Raw genomic sequence first — 18,708 nt, 5'->3', positions numbered from 1 at the left:
CCGTGTACTTGGGCCTCGATAGCCTTATCTAACCTTAGCCACCATAGGTAGCTCCGTGCCAATGCCTTCATCCGGACTATGCCTGGATGTCCCTCATGCAGAGACTGGAGCACACGGTGCCTTAATGAACTGGGGACAATAACCCTACTCCCTCATAAGATGCAGCCTTTATGAGCTGAAAGCTCATGTCTCCGTGTGAAGTAGCTCTGTAACTCAGGTCCTGGGCTATTTTCAGCCGCCTGCTGTGAACATATGACAAAAACTCTACTTAGAATTCTGTCTGTGGCAGTTTCCACAGCAACATCCCCAGCATGGAGGGGAAGTTCAGGCAAATTTTGAATTGACAAGATGCATGCTGCTGGAGCCAAATCTGGCTCCACATGTGGCAATGGTAACCTTCTAAGGCCGTCTGCTTGGCTCATGTCTTTGCCGGGTTTGTGAACCAGCCTGTAGCTGTAGGCTGACATAAAAATGGACCACTTTAACATTCTAGGGGACAGTATTTGAGGCATCTGCCTGTGTGTAGTAAATAATCCCAACAATGGCTTGTGGTCAGTGAAGACCGTAAATTCTCAGCCATACAAATAATCATGGAATTTTTTCACCCAGGCCACAATGGTCAGAGCCTTTTTGTCAATCTGAGTATAATTGCACTCAGTTGCGGACAATGTCCTTGAATAATAGGCAATGGGGAATTGAGTCCCATCATTTGACAAATGGCTTAGTACAGCCCCCATCCCATAAGGGGAAGCGTCACACGCAATGCATACAGGCAAGTTTTCATTAAAGTGCGTAAGCACTGAATTTGAGGACAGCAGTGACTTTACTGCCTTAAAGCTATTTTTGTGAACCTTGGTCTACTTCCATGAGGTGTTTTAGTCTAAGAGCTGGTGTAATGGCTCTGCCACTGTGGCCTTGTTAGGAAGGAACGCATGGTAAAAATTCAGGAGACCCAAGAATGCCTGGAGCTCTCCTTTGGACCTGGGTCTTGGTGCCAGCTGAATGGCCTTCAGCTTGGACTCTGCAGGATGGATGCCCTCAGCATCGATACAGAACCCCAGGAATTCAGTGGAAGGGACCCCCAATTCTACACTTGTATCTCTTCAGCTTGAGTCCCGCTGTGTGGAACCATTGAAGGACAGCTTTGAGCCACCTTGCAAGCACCTCAGTGGACTCACCAGTGATGAGTACATCATCAAAATAGGGGCAGACCCCCAGAGCGTATGCTCCATAACTCCCTGGAAGATCCCTGGGGCTACGCTAACCCCGAATTGGAGGTGCTTGACCCTAAAAGTCCCCCTATGTGTCACAATTGTTTGTGCGGCTGCTGTGGCCTCATCCACTGGTAACTGCTGATAGGCCTGTGCCAAATCTAACTTAGCAAACACTGTACCTCCTTGCAACAATGCCAAAATGTGGCTGATGACTGGCACCGGGTGCATGTGCTGCTGTAGTGCCTGGTTAATGGTGCACTTGTAATCAGCACAAATCCTGATTTCCCCATTGGCCTTAAGTGGCATGACAATGGGAGTTTCCCATTCACCCCCATCTATGAGCTATAGTACCGCCTGACTAACTAGCTTGTCCAGCTCTGCATTGATTTTGTGTTTTAGTGCAAATGGCACTTGACGGGGCTTGATCTGAATGGGCATTATGGAATGATCAAGCTTAAAGGCTATCAGAGGGCCCTTGTACTCTCCCAGGCTTGTGTCAAACACATCTGCGAATTCCTCACATACTGATGCCAAGTTTGCCACTTGTGTCTGGTTGATCCCAGTTACTTGAATGCCCAGTGCATCAAACCAATCAAGCCCCATTAAACTCATTCTCTGGCTCTCCACCACAATTACATCTGAAATTGATGGCCAAAGTGGCCTCGCCCTTGACGACTACTTGGGAATTCTGGAAGTCAGTTAGAATGATGTCAGATGGCCTAAGCTTGCCCCACATCTTGCTGCAGTTGCACATGAACTGAAAAGTCTCAAGGGAAATAATGGAGACAGCTGAACCAGTGTCAGGTTCCATCCTGCAAGGAATGCCTTGCAGCTTGACTTGAAGCTGAAGTTTTGGTTTAAATGGGTGGTGAGCTCCCATGCAGCAGAAACTCCTGCGACTGGAGCAGAACCCTACTCTATGCTGCCCTGGTGCTCCTGTATGGCTCGTCTGGTTGACGGTCCTTGTGGCAACCTCTACAGATGGCTGTGATGTGGCTGGATTTCCCACAGGCCTGACAGATGGCTGACCAGAATCAGCAGTCCGCTCATTGGTAGAGGTGTCCACAGCCCAAACATCGAAGGAAAGGAACTGCCTTCTAAGGGGACTTCAGTTCCTTGTCATAGTTCTGCTGGATCTTGTCGACTTCATGGTCAGAGTCGACATCTTCTTGATGCTCAGCGTCCTCGTGGTGGACGGCTTCATCGAGTGGAGTGCTTTTGGTGTGCTGCAACACCTTCATGGCCCCGCCAGCGGCTTCATCCACCATGATTTCTTTTAAGGCTTCTTGGAGCAAGAGAGTCTCCTTTGCAAAAAGTCTTTGTTGGAGCTCTCTACTCCTTAGTCCACAGACGAGATGGTCTCAAAGCCTTTCTTCCAAGTCCATGAACTGACAAAGGTGTGAAGCTTGTCTCAACACCACGATGAATTCTGTGGCCATCTCGCTGGGTTGTTGTACTCACTGTTTGAAAGACTTCAGCTGTGCTGGTGTGACTAAGTTCTCCACTCTTGAAATGTAGGATGACCATCTCTCTGGGTGCATGACATTGAATTCTTTGAGCTTTCCAACCTTGACATGGTGAGAAGTCTTTGCGGCTCGTGTCTCACGCTGCCTTGTGCTGCTAGCTTCTCTGAAGGCCCTGGGACTGGTCCACAGGGCGGAATGGTCTCTAGTGTGTCTTGCTAGGCAGACTGAGGGGGGCAAACATGGTCCCTGCCAGGCGCTGTGCTGGCATCACCCTCTAGTGACTTCAAGCTCTTGTGAAGAAGCAGCATCCCACCTTCATTGCCAGTGTTGTGCAGCCAGTTCTTTGTAGACAATACGCGAGATAGAAGATTGCAAACAGGAACATGCTTTATTGAGGCAAACAGGAACAGAACTGAAACAGAGGCTGCTGCGTAGCTACTTATATGGTTGGCCACTAGGCGGTGGCCACTAGGTTTAAAGGAACTCATTCCTGCCCCAAATCATCCAATGATCTTCTTGGAGACAAGAAGTCTGGCTTAGTCAGTGACCATTACACAGACACACCATTGAGCAACCTTAAGCAGCATTCAAACAGACCCATGAATCAGTTCAAGTAAAATCCCAATACATTACATAAAGAATAAAGTATTCACTAACTGAAGGCCCTGGACCACATTTTAACATAGGTAAAGGTAAAGGTAAAGGTTCCCACACACATGCGTGCTAGTCGTTTCCGACTCTAGGGGCCAGTGCTCATCTCCGTTTCAAAGCCGAAGAGCCAGTGCTTGTCCGAGGACGTCTCCATGGTCATGCGGCCGGCATGACTAGACGCCAAAGCTGCACGGAACGCTGTTACCTTCCCACCATAGTGGGTCCCTATTTTTCTACTTGCATTTTTACGTGCTTTCGAACTGCTAGGTTGACAGAAGCTGGGACGAGTAACAGGCACTCACTCTGTTACACGGCACTCAGGATTCGACCTGCCAAACTGCCGACCTTCTGATCGACAAGCTCAGCATCCTAACCCACTGAGCCACCGCGTCCCTTACATTTTAACATAGTTTTTACAAATTCTGAGAGCTGGACACAAAGATTTGAAGAAACTCAGACAGAAGTGGAAAAAGAACATAAGTAACAGAAATAGATATGTATGTATGCATGTACTGTATGTACTTTTGTAATGTGTAAAATCACACTAAAATTGCAATAAAATACAAGCCCTCAGGAAGCCCTCAGCACTAACTGTAGAAACAGCATATGGAAGATGTACTATCTCCCCTTTTCTTGTCCTGCCACGTATAACACCCTTCATAGTAGCATCTTCTTAGATATTGAAGACGTTTCTCTGTGTCAGTGCAAATTCCTACTGAAAGGCAGAAGTTATAACATAGTACAGAAAGTTATTGAATAAGTTAGTAAAGGCAGACAGGAAAAATAAGATATTGGGTGCTAGAATATGTTTGTATAGACCTTAACTTGAACAAGGGGACATGATGGCTCAGTGGTTAAAAACACTGAGCTTGTCAGCTAGAAAGTTGACAGCCCAGGTTTGAGACTTGAGCAATGCATAGTGGGGTTTGCTCTTATTACTTGCCCCAGCTCCTCCCACCTAGCAGTTTGAAAGCATGCAAATAAATGCAAGGAGATAAATAGGTATCACTTTGATGGGAAGGTAACAGCATTCTGTACGCCTTGACATATTGTCATACTGGCCACATGACCATGGAAAATGTTTTTGGAAAATGTCAGCTTCCTTGGCTAAGAAACAAAGATGAGCACCACCTAGAGTCAGACATGACTAGACAGGGAAACCTTTACCTTTAACTGGAAGAAGGCAGAAACAAAAAAAATGGGATCCTCAGAGATGCTAAAGTAAAAAGAAATAAAGATTAAAGAAAGAGAAAAAGTGACTACACATAGACATCTAGGAAATAAGGAAATCTAACTTTGGGAAATTCTAGCAAGGAAGCAGATAGGGAAGCTGAAATGAAACTAGGTTGTGGATATGTAAAAATATGTGATTCAACAGACACATGCACAAAGGAAGAGAAGGTGTCTGCAGAAAATTTAGCCTGGTGTCACGGTTAAGAGAAGGGAAAGCGAAAAAAGCTGAGGACTCACAAAAGAAACAAGAGCCAAAACATTCAATTCAGGGAGAGGACAAACCTACTCATGAGCAAAAAAAAAGTAAACATGAGGATTTTCTCACTGCAGTGCTTTGCCAACTCGGATGCCCCTTTCTGCAGCTAACAAAGAGAAGGGCAGATTGAGGGACACAGTGGAGTCAGGAATATTGATTGGCAACTCAGCCATTGGGAAGAGAGGCTAGCAGTCTCACCCCTGAGGCAACTGGCCATAAATTGCCAGGGGAAAATTGAGGCTTGAAGAGGTGAAACAGATAGGACTCAGATAATGTAAACCCAATACAGGAGGAGAGATCAAACAGCAAGAAGGGAGTGAGAAAACCTGCTAAACGACACTTTTGCAGTGAGAGTTGCTTCTGTAGAAGCACAGGAGGCACAGAGAGTTGGTTGGTAAAAATATTGACTGTATTTTTAAATGTACTGCACCTTTAAGGACCATGTTTAGTCTATTGGGTACCAATTGTTAGCTCTGAAGAAGCCTCTCTGCAGGACACAAAGAGATTAATCCCACGGAATTCAATAGCTGAATGTTGTTAAAGATTATTCTTGTCCCTGTGTGACACTGTCTTTCTGATTGTTGCTTTTCTAATGCAAGTAATAAAGTTGTTGTCAGCTGTCTAAAAGGGGTGTTTTTAATTGGGTGTTCCAGTAGTGAAGTGGGTGTCTGATCCTTTGATTTTGCTGGCCTTTAATGCTTGTTGTAAACATGGAAGTGGACTTGTTTAAAGTAGATTATATAGAACCTGGAAACATCCTACTTGTGAGGTTCTGAAAAAGTCAGTTCTATGATCTGAGAAGATATTGCTGGCTGGGCCTGCTGGGAACTATAGTTTGGTTATATCTGGTGAGGCATAGATTCTCCATCTCTGCATAAGGATCTGGGAAGCATATCCATAAAGACAGCTTCTTCTCCAAGGCCTTCTAAAATCTAGAATTATACCTTTGACGAGGAGTCACCCTGGCATAATAGCTAGCTACTTTTATTGGTTGGCATCTGACAAGAATAAGGCTCAGGTTGAATAAATACCTTGCAAAAAGTATTTCTGGAATACTGATCATTCTCCAAGAATAAAGCAAAACTTAGTAATTTCTGTGCTAAAGACATATATTTAAAAATATGTTCCATTGCTTCGTTTTCATTTAAAAATTACAGTATTTCTAGGAATCATAGCTGAATTCCCCGTCGTAAATACTGTTTTGAATTAAATTTTAGCATAGAATATATGATAATCAAGAATCACATACTAATCTGGCTGGTTAAGGTATTTAAGATTTTCTTGGTGATGTTTTGAAATTCTAGCTGGCATTAGCACAGGACATTGGCAGGGGTCATGTGTCATAATAAGTATGGTTTGTGCAGTCATGGTGAATAAGTCACATTTGGCTGACCCAATGTATACCTACATCAAACCATAAGGTGGCCTAATGTGACTTGCCAATTCATCTTTGTGTTTTGGTTACAGTTCCCATTAATAAAACATAGTAAACATGAGAATGGGATACTTGCAAAACAAAAATTGTGACACAAACTATTATTTACTTACTATTTGTAACTTATATGTAACTTTTTCCAAAATATGTTCTGCATTAAAAAGCATCCATAAGTATGTTTGTGTTTTTCTCAGATAGAGGGTTGCAGAGAACAAAACTACATCCCTATTCATACTGCCAGTTAAACTATATAGAGTGAATTAAAAAATATATAAATGAAATCCATTTGCCAGATGAAACAAACTATCCTATAATGTGTTAGAAGATTGAGAGCATAATGTCCTTTTAAGCCTGTATATTTTTCCATTTCATTGGCATGCCCTTTTATGTAATATATTGTAGGCATTTAAGTTTTTTGGTTACCAATAATAACTATTAATGATGGGCATAAAAATGTGCAGATATGTTTATGAAGGTGTACTCAAAGATAGAAAATACAAAACTATTTATTTCAGTTCATGTGTAAATGATATTTTTGGTGGTAAAATCTCGTGGATCCTATGGTGAGGCATGGGGGCTAATTGATGAAAAATGTTGCAAAGGAAATTCTGCCCCTTTTCTGTGCATACAAGGTGGTGCTTTTATTATAATCTCACAAGGCATGTTTTTACAGCATGGATCCATCAATATATTTTATCACGCTTTCTCATATCTGTTTTTCCAGTTACATCCAGTATTATCATTTGCAACAGCATTTTTTCTTTTCTTTGCTGGAACCATTTAAATGATTCTTCTCATTTAGGAAGAAGTTGAAAATATATCTCATAGACAGCATAGTTTTAGAGTGCTGTGCACAAGATAATTGTTTTTAAAGAAAAGAATTGCATTCAGATAAGTCAAATTATAAAGATAGAAAATAATGCCTATTCTGGAAAAATGGGTACATTTTATTCAGATTGCAATATTGGATTGGAGTAGCTATAAAGTGAACTGATTGTACTGAAAGATTCTGAGAGTGCCCAACATGACAGAAACATGACCCACAGACATGACTAATAATTAAGAGAAATGCTCCATTCTGCCAGCTAGAGACAAATCATGGCCACAACGCCATGTAACTTATTTGGAGTCATCTCCTTTGCATTACAGTCTCAGATAGCTATCTAGTGTCTTGATGATTCAGAGCATGGGGTTTGGTTACTTTTCATTCTAGCCTGCTATTTCCAATTACCTAAAAGAAACCCGCCAGTCAGTGGGAATGGTAAAACTGCTTTAAAATATAGCCGCATGACAGATCTGAGATGAGTGTGAAGATGTCACTGAAATTCTGGATAAAATAGACTTGATGATCTCCTAGACCAGGGGTCGGCAACCTCGGCTCTTTTATGACTCGTGGACTTCAACTCCCAGAATTCCTGAGCCAGCTATGCTGGCTCAGGAATTCTGGGAGTTGAAGTCCACGAGTCATAAAAGAGCCGAGGTTGCCGACCCCTGTCCTAGACTATAGAGAACCAGTCTGGTGTAGTAGCCAAGGCTACCTGACAAGTCTTGAAATTTGGGAGACTGGAAATTCTAGTCCTGCCTTAGGCCAGGCACTCTGAAATTGTGTAAAGAAAACTGCAGGAACTTATCCATTGACTTAAAGGCACACACACACACACACACACACACACACACACACACACACACACACACAAACCAGTCTGATTTAACAAGTCCCAGAAACACTGAAATCATGGGAAACATTGTTCAGCAATGATTCTATAATATCTGACAACCAGTGGTGGGATTCAAATATGTGAACAACTGGTTCTCTGCGTGTATGCCGCTTCTGGAAGTCCATTCTGTGCCTGGGCAACAACTACCAGTTCTGCCGAAGTGGTGCGAACTGACTGAATCCCACCACTGGCTAAAATTATATAATTTATCATTCCAATGAGCAGTTCTGTATAAATGAAAATCAAAATAAAACTGACATAAGGAACTGAGCCTCATTGAGAGAAAAGCTGCACAGGTTCTACAAAGATACATCCTGCTTTGCCAATTGTTTTGAGTATCGACGAATGAATGGAGGTGATCTTATTGGCACAGTTTGGATTTTTCAAAAACCCTTTGACAATGTTCTTCACCAAAAGATTTTGAGTAAACTTAGTGACAGTGAGGACTTTCTTTCATGAAACAGATAAAAAAATACTATGAATTGAATTGAATTTGAACTTTTTAAAATACTTTATTTTGCCAAGTGTAATTAGACATACAAGGAATTTGTCCCCAAGGCAGACATGTTCAAAACAGAATAGAACAGAATAACAGAGTTGGAAGGGTCCTTGGAGGTCTTCCAGTCCAACCCCCTGCTCAGGCAGGAAATCCTATACCATTTCAGACAAATGGTTGTCCAATCTCTTCTTAAAAACTTCCAGTGTTGGAACAATCACAGCTTCTGGAGGCAGGTTGTTCCACTGATTAATGTTCTAACTGTCAGGAAATTTCTTAGTTCTAGGTTGCTTCTCTCTGATTAGTTTCTATCTGTTGCTTCTTGTCCTGCCTTCAGGTGCTTTGGAGAATCGCTTGACTCCCTCTTCTTTATGGCAACCCCTGAGATATTGGAACACTGCTATGATGTCCCCCCTCATTCTTCTCTTTCATTAAACTAGACATACCCAATTCTAGCAACCATTCCTTATATTTTTAGCCTCTAGTCCTCTAATCATTTTTGTCGCTCTTCTCTGCACTCTTTCTAAAACCGCAACATCTTTTTTACACCGTGATGATCAAAACTGCATGCAGTTCCAGAAGGATCTTTTTAATCTGGATGAATGGTCAAGCAAATGAAAAATGTCATTCCATTAAAATAAACATAAAGCAATGCTTGCTAGGACCGCTAAAACACAACTTTGTACCCCTTGATAGGGCCTGAACTGCCTGTAATGAGGGGAAAAAAAAATCTTTAGATCTTAGTGGATAATCTAATTAAGTGGATTTAGTATTCAGCAGCTATGAGAAAGGACATCCATGCTTGCAATTATTAGGAAAGATTGAAAATAAAAATGCCATGTAATAAAAATGAAAATAAAAATAAAAATGTAATGCTGTTATACTAATCTACTGTAAGTCTAAATCTGGAATGCTGTATACATTTCTGGTCAACACACTTGGAAAAAATTATAAAAGAGTGTGGAAAAAGTTCAGAAGAGTTCATCCCTATAGGAAAAGTTAACTGGGAGATCTACAATGGGCAGCAGAAAGCACTTCTTCCCAAAACACATAATTGCCCTGTGGAATTCATTACCATGAGGCATAGTGATGGCCAATAACTTGGATGGTTTTAAAATGGGATAAATTTGTGGAGGGCTATCAGTGACCACCAATCTAAAATACTGAATGGTACCTCTATGCATTAAACCTCCAAAGATCAGTTGCAGAGTAGCAATAGCTGGAAGGAGTTACATCTCTCTTTCCTATTTGGGGGAAATCATAAAGGCTGTCTCAGTAGAAACTCAGTTACAGGAAACTTTCAACTACCAAGCAACAATCTTATATAAAAACAAATGGCAAGAAGTGTCATCCACAGTTAAACATCAAAGAAGTGAATGGTTACTTACTTCACCTTATATTCTAAGAACAATACTTTAAATGTAAGAAGTGTTAAGGATTACTGAAATAGCAGGACTACCAGATTCTGTAATAGCTTTGTTCCCTATGCCATCTGTCTGAATGGTACCTCTATGCATTAAACCTCCAAAGATCAGTTGCAGAGTAGCAATAGCTGGAAGGAGTTACATCTCTCTTTCCTATTTGGGGGAAATCATAAAGGTTGTCTCACTCACTCACAGTGGTTGACCACTGTGGAAAATGCTAACTGCAAGCTGACTTCAGTGGAGTTCATTCCATTCCAATTTATTGGTATCACCTCCCACTGACTACAGCTAGTCTTTTATATTGAGAAACCTATACCCAACCCTATCTAGAAGCCATACATTTTATTTCAAATTCTTGAGTCAATGCTTGAGAAGCAGGTAACAGCAGTGACCAAATGAATTTACACAAATTGATCTTGTGTGCCAATTGTGCCCATTCCTAGATCAGGAGGCACTCTGATAGTCACTCTTCCCTTAATTACTTCTTATCTGGCTTATTACAAACTGCCCTATGTGGGGCAGCCCTCAAAGAGATTCAAAAACTTCAACTGGCACAGAAAGTGGCAATAAATATAGTTTTGAACTTCTTACAGTACGCTTGTGTGACACCACTGTTTTGTGAGCTGCACTGTCTTCTAGTAGGTTTCAAAGTGCCAGATGTCATTTTTAAAGCCTTACATGTCCTGGTTACTTGTAGGACTGTTCATCCCCTACCTGCAGTTTCTGCCTTTCCATTGGCCTTGTTCTGTGAAGCAAGCAGAGCAGCTGGCTGGACCAGGTAACCTGCCTATGCTGTTGTTCTCTGTCTTCTTTCTGAAACCTGGATGGTCCTGAATCTGCTGGCCTTCTGAAAGGCCTTTTCCCTCAGGTATGGTGGCCAGAATGATAACCGAACCCAGCATGTGGTGTTTGTTGATTTATGCTGTTGGAGACGTTCTCAGGCTATTGGAAAGTTCTTTAGGGTACCTTGAATGGGTTTTTAATTGGACATTGTTTTCTGCTGTGTTTTTATTTTTACTTTTTTTTCTGTTCACCTCCTAGAGTTTCTTTAGTGAAGACGGAGTGGCTGTGCAAATTTGCCAAATAAATATATAAATACTGGCTCTTTCCAAGCACTACACAGAAAAATACTAGATGTGGTCCCAGAAAATTTTGATGTAGAGTTGATAATAAATGGGGCAATCATTATAAGCTCAGCCTTGTGAGTCATTGAGCCTTCCCCACTCGCCCCTGATGACAGAGCAAACATGTCCTGGCAGCATCATTTTCTGCCATGACCTCAGGAGGTCAGTCCCCTCAAGCCCTCCCCAGTCCAAGAGTGAAGCAGTCTTAAGTCGTCCTGAGCTATACTGTGCTGGTGATGTAATGGTGTCTCCCTATTAAAAACAGCCTCCAATGACAGTTACAAAGCTTTTTAAATTGTTATTGGAAGGAGAATCTGAGCGATGCTCATTAGCCATTTTACACTGATGAGGACATGCTTCTCCTGTGCAGTTTCTGGCCAGCCTCATCTGGTTCATTCTCTACTTAACAGGTTGGATCCAGCTATATTGCTCTGACGGTCCATTAGTCAGACTGCACAATGCAGGCAGTCCTTGCTTAGTGACCACAACTGGGCAGTGGTGGGATTCAAATATGTGAACAGCTGGTAAACATGAAGACCTTCAGCTCCTCATCAACAGAGTCACAGATATATCTGAAAAATACAGCTTGAAGCTTAAAAACCAAGATCATGGTCGTCAGCAAACAACCTGTTAATTTACCACCAATAAATTCAGAAGGAATACCATTAGAAAAAGTTGAAAGGATTACACACCTCAGTTCTAATTTACATGAAAGCTGGGACATGACCACTGAGGTAAAGACAAGGATAGAGAAAGCTCGAACAGTATTCTTCAAAATGAAAAAGATCTTCTGCAGTCATGACATAAGCCTAAGATTGAAAACCAGGCTTGTCAGATGTCATATTTTTTCTATCCTGCTCTATGGAGTAGAGAGTTGGTCTCTGACAGAAGGCCAGCTAAAGAGACTAGAAGCATTTGAAATGTGGATTTACAGGCAGCTGTTACGTATAAGCTGTGATGACAAGTTCAGAAATGAGGAGGTGATAAGCCACCTGGGAAAGCCAAGGGAAATCATCAAAACAATTTAAAAACAAATGTTAGAATATTTTGGACATGTGATGTGACACCCAGAAAAATACGGCATACTCCATTTAATCCTCCAGGGCAAATGAGGTCTAGGCAGAAGAAGAACATCATGGATTCAAAAACTAAGGGACTGGTTTGGACAAAACTCAGCAGCACTTTTTCGTGTGGCTGCTGATAAAAACAGGATCACCAACATGATTGCCAACGTCCGATAACGGATATGGAAAAAGGAGGAGGAGGAGGAGGAGGAGGGGGAGGAGGAGGAGGAGGAGGAGGAGGAGGAGGAGGAGGAGGAGGAGGAGGAGGAGAAGTGGTTCTCTGTGTGGATGCCGCTTCTGGAATTCCATTTTGAGCCTGGGGAACAATAAACTAGCTACCGGTTCTGCTGAAGTGGTGCAAACTGGCCGAATCCGACCACTGCTGACAACCCTTCATCATTTGTATTTCTTCATCTTCTGCATGCAGAGCCTGAGACAGATCTCAGGGATTTCCAATCTAGCCTGAGCACAAAGCTTCATAACTATCATAGGTAACATACAGAGAAAATAATAATGCTATACTCACCTAATCAGGCAGCTTCTAGCATCCATGCAGATGCAATAATCTGAACTATTGTCACATCTAATATCCAGACTTTTTTGTCTTTCTTATTGACAATTGTTAAATCTGTGGTATTATGTGCCAAGGGCTTGTCTGTTTAAATTCTAAAGTCCCAGTTTACTTTCGCTTCTATTACTTTGTCTATTTTTATGATCCCACCAGTTCTTGCTTGACACCATATGGTATTTCTTGGAGATATTCTAATGCATTATTGTTGTTGCTACTTTGTAATGACATTGTTTGTAGTCAGTTTGTGAGATCTTGCACCAGTATGTGTCGCACTGTTTCTTCAGCTTCTTCTTATTACTATTTTTATCAAAAACTGGATGGATTATCAAATGATAAGTTCCTTCCTCCTATCCTATACAGAGTGTACCAAAAGTCAAGCCTCATATGCCAATCACGACAAATTTTATTAATTAATATTTTTCAGATATATTAGCTACTTAAGGATTTTCAAAGGTTATTAGTCAAATAAATAAAGAAGTATTTAGAAGAAAATGACAACCTATTTGAATTGTTTAAGGGGCCTGATTTTGTCTACAGCCCTGTATTTTGGTACACCTTGTATATATAAACATAGAGGAAATAAAAATGAGGTCCAGCTAACAACAACAACAACAAAAAAGTCACAGAGAAATCATCCAGCATTATAGGGGTTTGGTCAGGAAAGCCAAAACTCTGAATAGAGAAGAATAGAAAATATATTTTTTAAATACGTTCAAAATAAAATCCACACAAAAGAATTTTATCTGTTAATGAAAAAAAGCTAAATTCTAAAAGAAAGGAGAATGTCACACTCAACCCTTATTTTGATTCATTCTTCCTCAACAAAGCACAAATATTCCAGTATCAAATTATGAAAAACAGGATGAAGGAATAAGATCAAAGCCTGACACTGATAGCAACATGGGCAGGGAATAATTCTTTATTTTGAATGAGCTGAAATCTATAGTGTGAAATGAATTGCATTCAAGAATACTGAAAGAAATGACTAATGGAATGGCTAAACTGTTACATATTATCTTTAAGAAATACAGGAAAGCTGGTAAAATGCCAGATGACTAAAGACCCATACCTTAAATAAGGAGGAAAATGAACTGTCCATCATAAAATGTTTTTTTCTGTGCCTCATGTTTAGTAAATACCTACTTCTTCTTCACATCGTTATCTTTAATTACCCTTCCCAAAGGGCAATTCCCCAAATCATATTAACAGAGTTATGGATATAAATCAAAATGAGGTGTTACTACTATCATGAATAAGTGTCCATGTTTTGCACTTCCACAACAGTAAGACTGAGAGACAACCCTTTATAAATGAAAAACTGATAAATGTTTCTACAGCAATATTTAGTCAAAGGCAAACAATTTATGCAATCTGAAGATAAAACACTACAAAGGGGCCAAGCAAGAATGTATGCTCACTCGATTATTGTTTAATCCTTTATATTATGTTGTTGACACTTTTGCCACTTCAGACTTTCATCCACCACCTCTTATTCATTGTTCCATATCTATTCTTTTATATGAATATTTTTCCTACATTTAAAATTAGGCTGTGTAATAATATCTTAGGATATTATTGACCTACTGTAATAGAGAGGACCTTGAAATAAATTAATTATCCAGAAAGGTGGTGGCTTGAACAATATGCATTTGGAATGCTTTAATTTGCATTCATGTTCTGAGTGGGGGGTTGGACTTGATGACCCTTTCCAATTATATGATTCTGAGATTTTATGATTCTATGATTCTGTTTTTCTCCTGGTGCAAAATTTGAGTTGTTTCACAGCATGCCTCATTGCTTTTGATAATTACAAAGAGAGTCTGGGTTTTGGATATATTAGTTTCCTGCAAAGAAAATTATTCTTTCTATTTGGGAATATCGATATGCAACCAAGGAGCATTACTGACCAACTTGTCAATACTTTCTAATAGGAATATTCTGTACTGCATTATTATTGATTCAGAATGATAAACTTCAGTACTGTTCAATGCTTATTTTGTCTTTGGTTTTGAATAAATATGGCCCAATCTATTGCAATCTTGCCTTTGGCATGTGAAAGTATGGGTAATTAATTAATGAGACCAGTTAATATTAGGGAAGGGGACATGTCTTTTCTTCTATTAACATCAGAACACAGTAATAGCCCAAGTTTATAATCCCATTTTTGTCACAAAAAGAGAACACTACATGAACAGAAGATCCAATGGACAATTGTTAGGTTGTCCTATATTTCAGTAATCTCAGAAATGCCTTATATATATTATGGATCAGCAGTTATCTGGATTTGAAAGAGAAAATATGATTTAGAGTCTGCATAGGTGCTCATGTCACACTTTTCAGCACCTCTGTAAATCACAATCTATTTTCTTGAGATTTTGTGGTAGGTAATGAAAACCATTTTCCTCCCAATGTTAGGTGGATATCCATGCCTACTGTGAATCAATTTTTCCTTTTCAACCATGATCACTACATAAGTAGATATGCATATACAATTTTTGATAGATATGAAATTTATCTCCACATATATAACATTAATTTGAACATAAAATGTCTTTTTATTCAATTAAAGGATTAATAATAGTATCATGGGCAGTAAAAAGCTGCTTATTAATTTTTATTTGATAGATGTCCATATTAATTAGAGGAGGCTGAATGAATTTTGCAGGTCTTTTATCAAGAAGCTGCTACATTATTAGTGGGGGATATTAAAAGCATTGAAAATAGGGTATGTCTTGTACATATGAAACATTGATAATAAAAGGCTTCTAAAATAATTTGTTCAGAACATTAATCAATTACTTGATTAAAAGAAACAATGCTACAGCTTATCAGAATTCTGATAACTTTCCCCAAAGCAGATGACATTGTTAAAATATTGAAAAATGGTGGGATTCTTATCATTCTAATGCTAAAATCTAACATCTTCATGACTGTTCCATTTTAGCAGAGTTATTGAACAGTGAGATGTGAAGTTTTTCATGAATAGATTAGTATGATAAAATGAAAGCAGTAAGAGAAAGAGAGATAATTTTCACCTTTTTTCAAGTGAAAAGTGTCAATCTTTCTAAGGTTTTCCTTTGCTGTATGAGATACCACTAATCACTATAAGCTGCCTTGAATATGTGTACATTCAGAAAGGTAAGTATTCACTCAGCTATATGTGAAATAAATACATTCTAAGGACCAAAAAGAAGTGAAGATAATTAAACACCCTTGTAAGTGTGTATTTGTGATAGAGTTAAATTAAATGTGTAGAAAATATTGTGCAAGGAAAGGGTTTCTTGGACTGGGAAAAGAAAGAAAATTCTCTTCTTCACTGCCAATGTACTTAAAATAATAACTATAGCCACAGCAACAGTATAAAAATCAAGGAATGAAGAAAACCATAAAGCGTAGACATATGTGAGCCTATACCTGCAAGCCTATACCTACACCCCATTGCTTAGGCCCCAAGAAAAGTACATAGAATGTATTGAAAGTAAAAAGAAGTTACAGCTACAGTATTACAGGACAAAATAGGCATTCCTAGATTATGAATGAATGGAGAGAATAATTTGCTTTAAACTTCTCTGTAAAATTTTACATTATTTGTGAGCTGAAGTCAATTTTACTTTCAGCTGCTTACTTATAGCATATTTATACATGATGCCTATAAAACAAGTATTTATTTCACTTTTATCTACTTATTTCTCACTGTAAAATGCACAGTGCAATAATTCAGTTGGGTTACATATCTGAAAATTCATGACTTCTAGATAATGAAATTGCTAGACTGTTTGTACTTTTTTAACACAATTGATGAAGACCATGTTTGGTCACCAAAGGTTAGCTTGAGTTTCTTGGGAGTCTGGATGGGGAGGAAAGACTATGACGAGACCAAGGAGTGGTGTGCTCATTTTTCTGATACTAGGGATTAGAATGAGGTTGTATTTCCCTAGGCAGTACTGAAACAATTTGGGGCTTCTCCTAGCTTTAAACTCTTGCTCAAACAGCAGCTTTGGCCAGGAATGCCATTATACTAATATGCCCCTTTTTGGACCAGTTACACAAGCAGTTACACCTTAGTCACCTAAAGTATGAGCTACTGCAGTGTGCTCTACTGTCCATGAGGTTGATCTTGAAGACCATTCAGAAGCTACAGCTAATCCAGAATGTGGTGATAAAAGCAATTGAGAGTGGCTGCGGTTTTCCATCATGGTGCCACGGATGCCGGAAGATGCTCCATCTTTCGCATCCAAATTCGTTCTGCTAGGGGACCCTGGAAAGGATTGAAAGTCATCCTGTAGGGGCGACAAGCAAGGAGGGGACCCCTTCCATTTGATCCGGGGAAGCCCTCCAAACTGGCAGGGGAAAGATTGGCCATACCAATATGGCCCGTCACTAAGCAGCTGACAGCCAAAGTCAAAATCACCACCAAGCACCTTTAAAGCAATGCAGATGAAACTGGGTGAGATCTGATTCTCTCTTTAAGATTTTAAGTATTTTTTCCTGTAAAAGCTGCCCAAAGTACTTTTCCCCCTGTGAGGAGAGAGAAAAGGGAATTTCTACCCCACCCTCTTTTTTTTTTTCCTGCCCAAGATGGCGACGGCCGCAACTTAAGCTTCGGGCGCTCTTTGAGGGCTCCAAAGGATTTAGCTCGGGGAAGCCCACGGTATGTTGAGGCGATTCTGGGGGTGGGGGACCTAAAAACAGCTGCTGGGCGCTGTTTTCTGCGGCGCTGATCCCCCCCCCTTCGAACTAGCGGCGCTTGACATCTGCCGCCTGCCGACCTGCCGGCCCCATGATGGCGCCGAGCGCTGCTATGCCGTGAAATCCGGGACGTCTGCCTTGCTTTCTTCATCTGCTGGCTGAGGCGACTTCATGCTGCTGCTGGCCAAGGCGACTCTGGGAATCGGGGTTTTTTAAAACAGCTGCTGGGCGCTGCTCTTTGTGGCGCTGAGCCCCCCCCTCCGAAATAGCGGCTTGTTGATTCTAACGAGCGGTGCCGAGAACTGCCTGTCGACTTGCTGAGCTCCATTATGGCGCTGAGCGCTGCCACGCCGTGAAGCTCGGGACGTCTGCCTTGTTTTCATCTGCTCGCGGGCCGAGGCAGCTTTGGGGATTGGGGATTTTTGAAACAGCTGCTGGGCGCTGCTTTTCGTGATGCTGAGCCCCCTCCCGAACTAGCGGCCTGCTGATTTGAATGAGCAGCGCTGAGAATTCCCTGCCGACCTGCTGAGCTCCGTTATGGCGCCGAGCACTATTACAGCGCCGGGAAGCCCGGGACGCCTTGCCTGTCTTCCCTCCTCTGCCTGCTTGCCGTGGATACCCTCTGCTTGTCGGAGGGGCAGCGGCGATGATCCCACCGGACGGAGATTCTTCTATGACCATCTGCTGGCTGGCACCGTTTTTTGCGGTGCGGAGCCTCCTTCTCCCCCCGGATGGTGGTTGCAGACTGTGGGCCTGGTCATCGGCCTCGGCGGACATGCTAGCGAACTCCCTGACTCAACATAGCTGCTGGGATCACCTCTCTCCGCCGTTGGAAGATGGTTTGGACTGGCGGACGGGCATTGGGGAGAGAATGTTTCTGCTCTCCCCCCTCAGACTGACGGCGCTGGTTGGCGGTGTGAGGATCGACAGAGGCCTGGCCTGCCTGTCCTTTACTTTCTTTGTTGACAGGCAGGCATTATGGCTAGCTCCGTACCTGATGGGAATTAAGATCTCCCTATTGATAGCCCAATGTGGACGGGACCGAACCGTGGTGGGAGGACGGTTTTGGACTGGTCAGCGACCACCTCACTGGTGTGAGAGACCAGTTGGGGTGGGCCTGGCTCAGGATCCCCCTTTTCTCTCTCTGCTCCAGTTAGACGCCTCAGCCGGAGTGAGAGGACGGCTGAGGTTGTCCCTTGGATTTCCATCTCAGGTGAGAGCTGAGATGGCCTTGCAGATTGAGAGATATGCCCACTGGACTTCTTCTTTCTCCATCTATGTACCATCAACGAGCGATCCTTTGGACATACCTGCAACATCGGCCCTAAGAGACTATTCGAGCGCAATATGGTCTATCGTTATTCCGG

Source organism: Vipera berus (assembly GCF_964194415.1).
Source record: "Vipera berus genome assembly, chromosome: 6".
In the NCBI taxonomy this organism is placed as follows: domain Eukaryota; kingdom Metazoa; phylum Chordata; class Lepidosauria; order Squamata; family Viperidae; genus Vipera; species Vipera berus.
Note: the sequence above shows the minus strand (reverse complement) of the source record.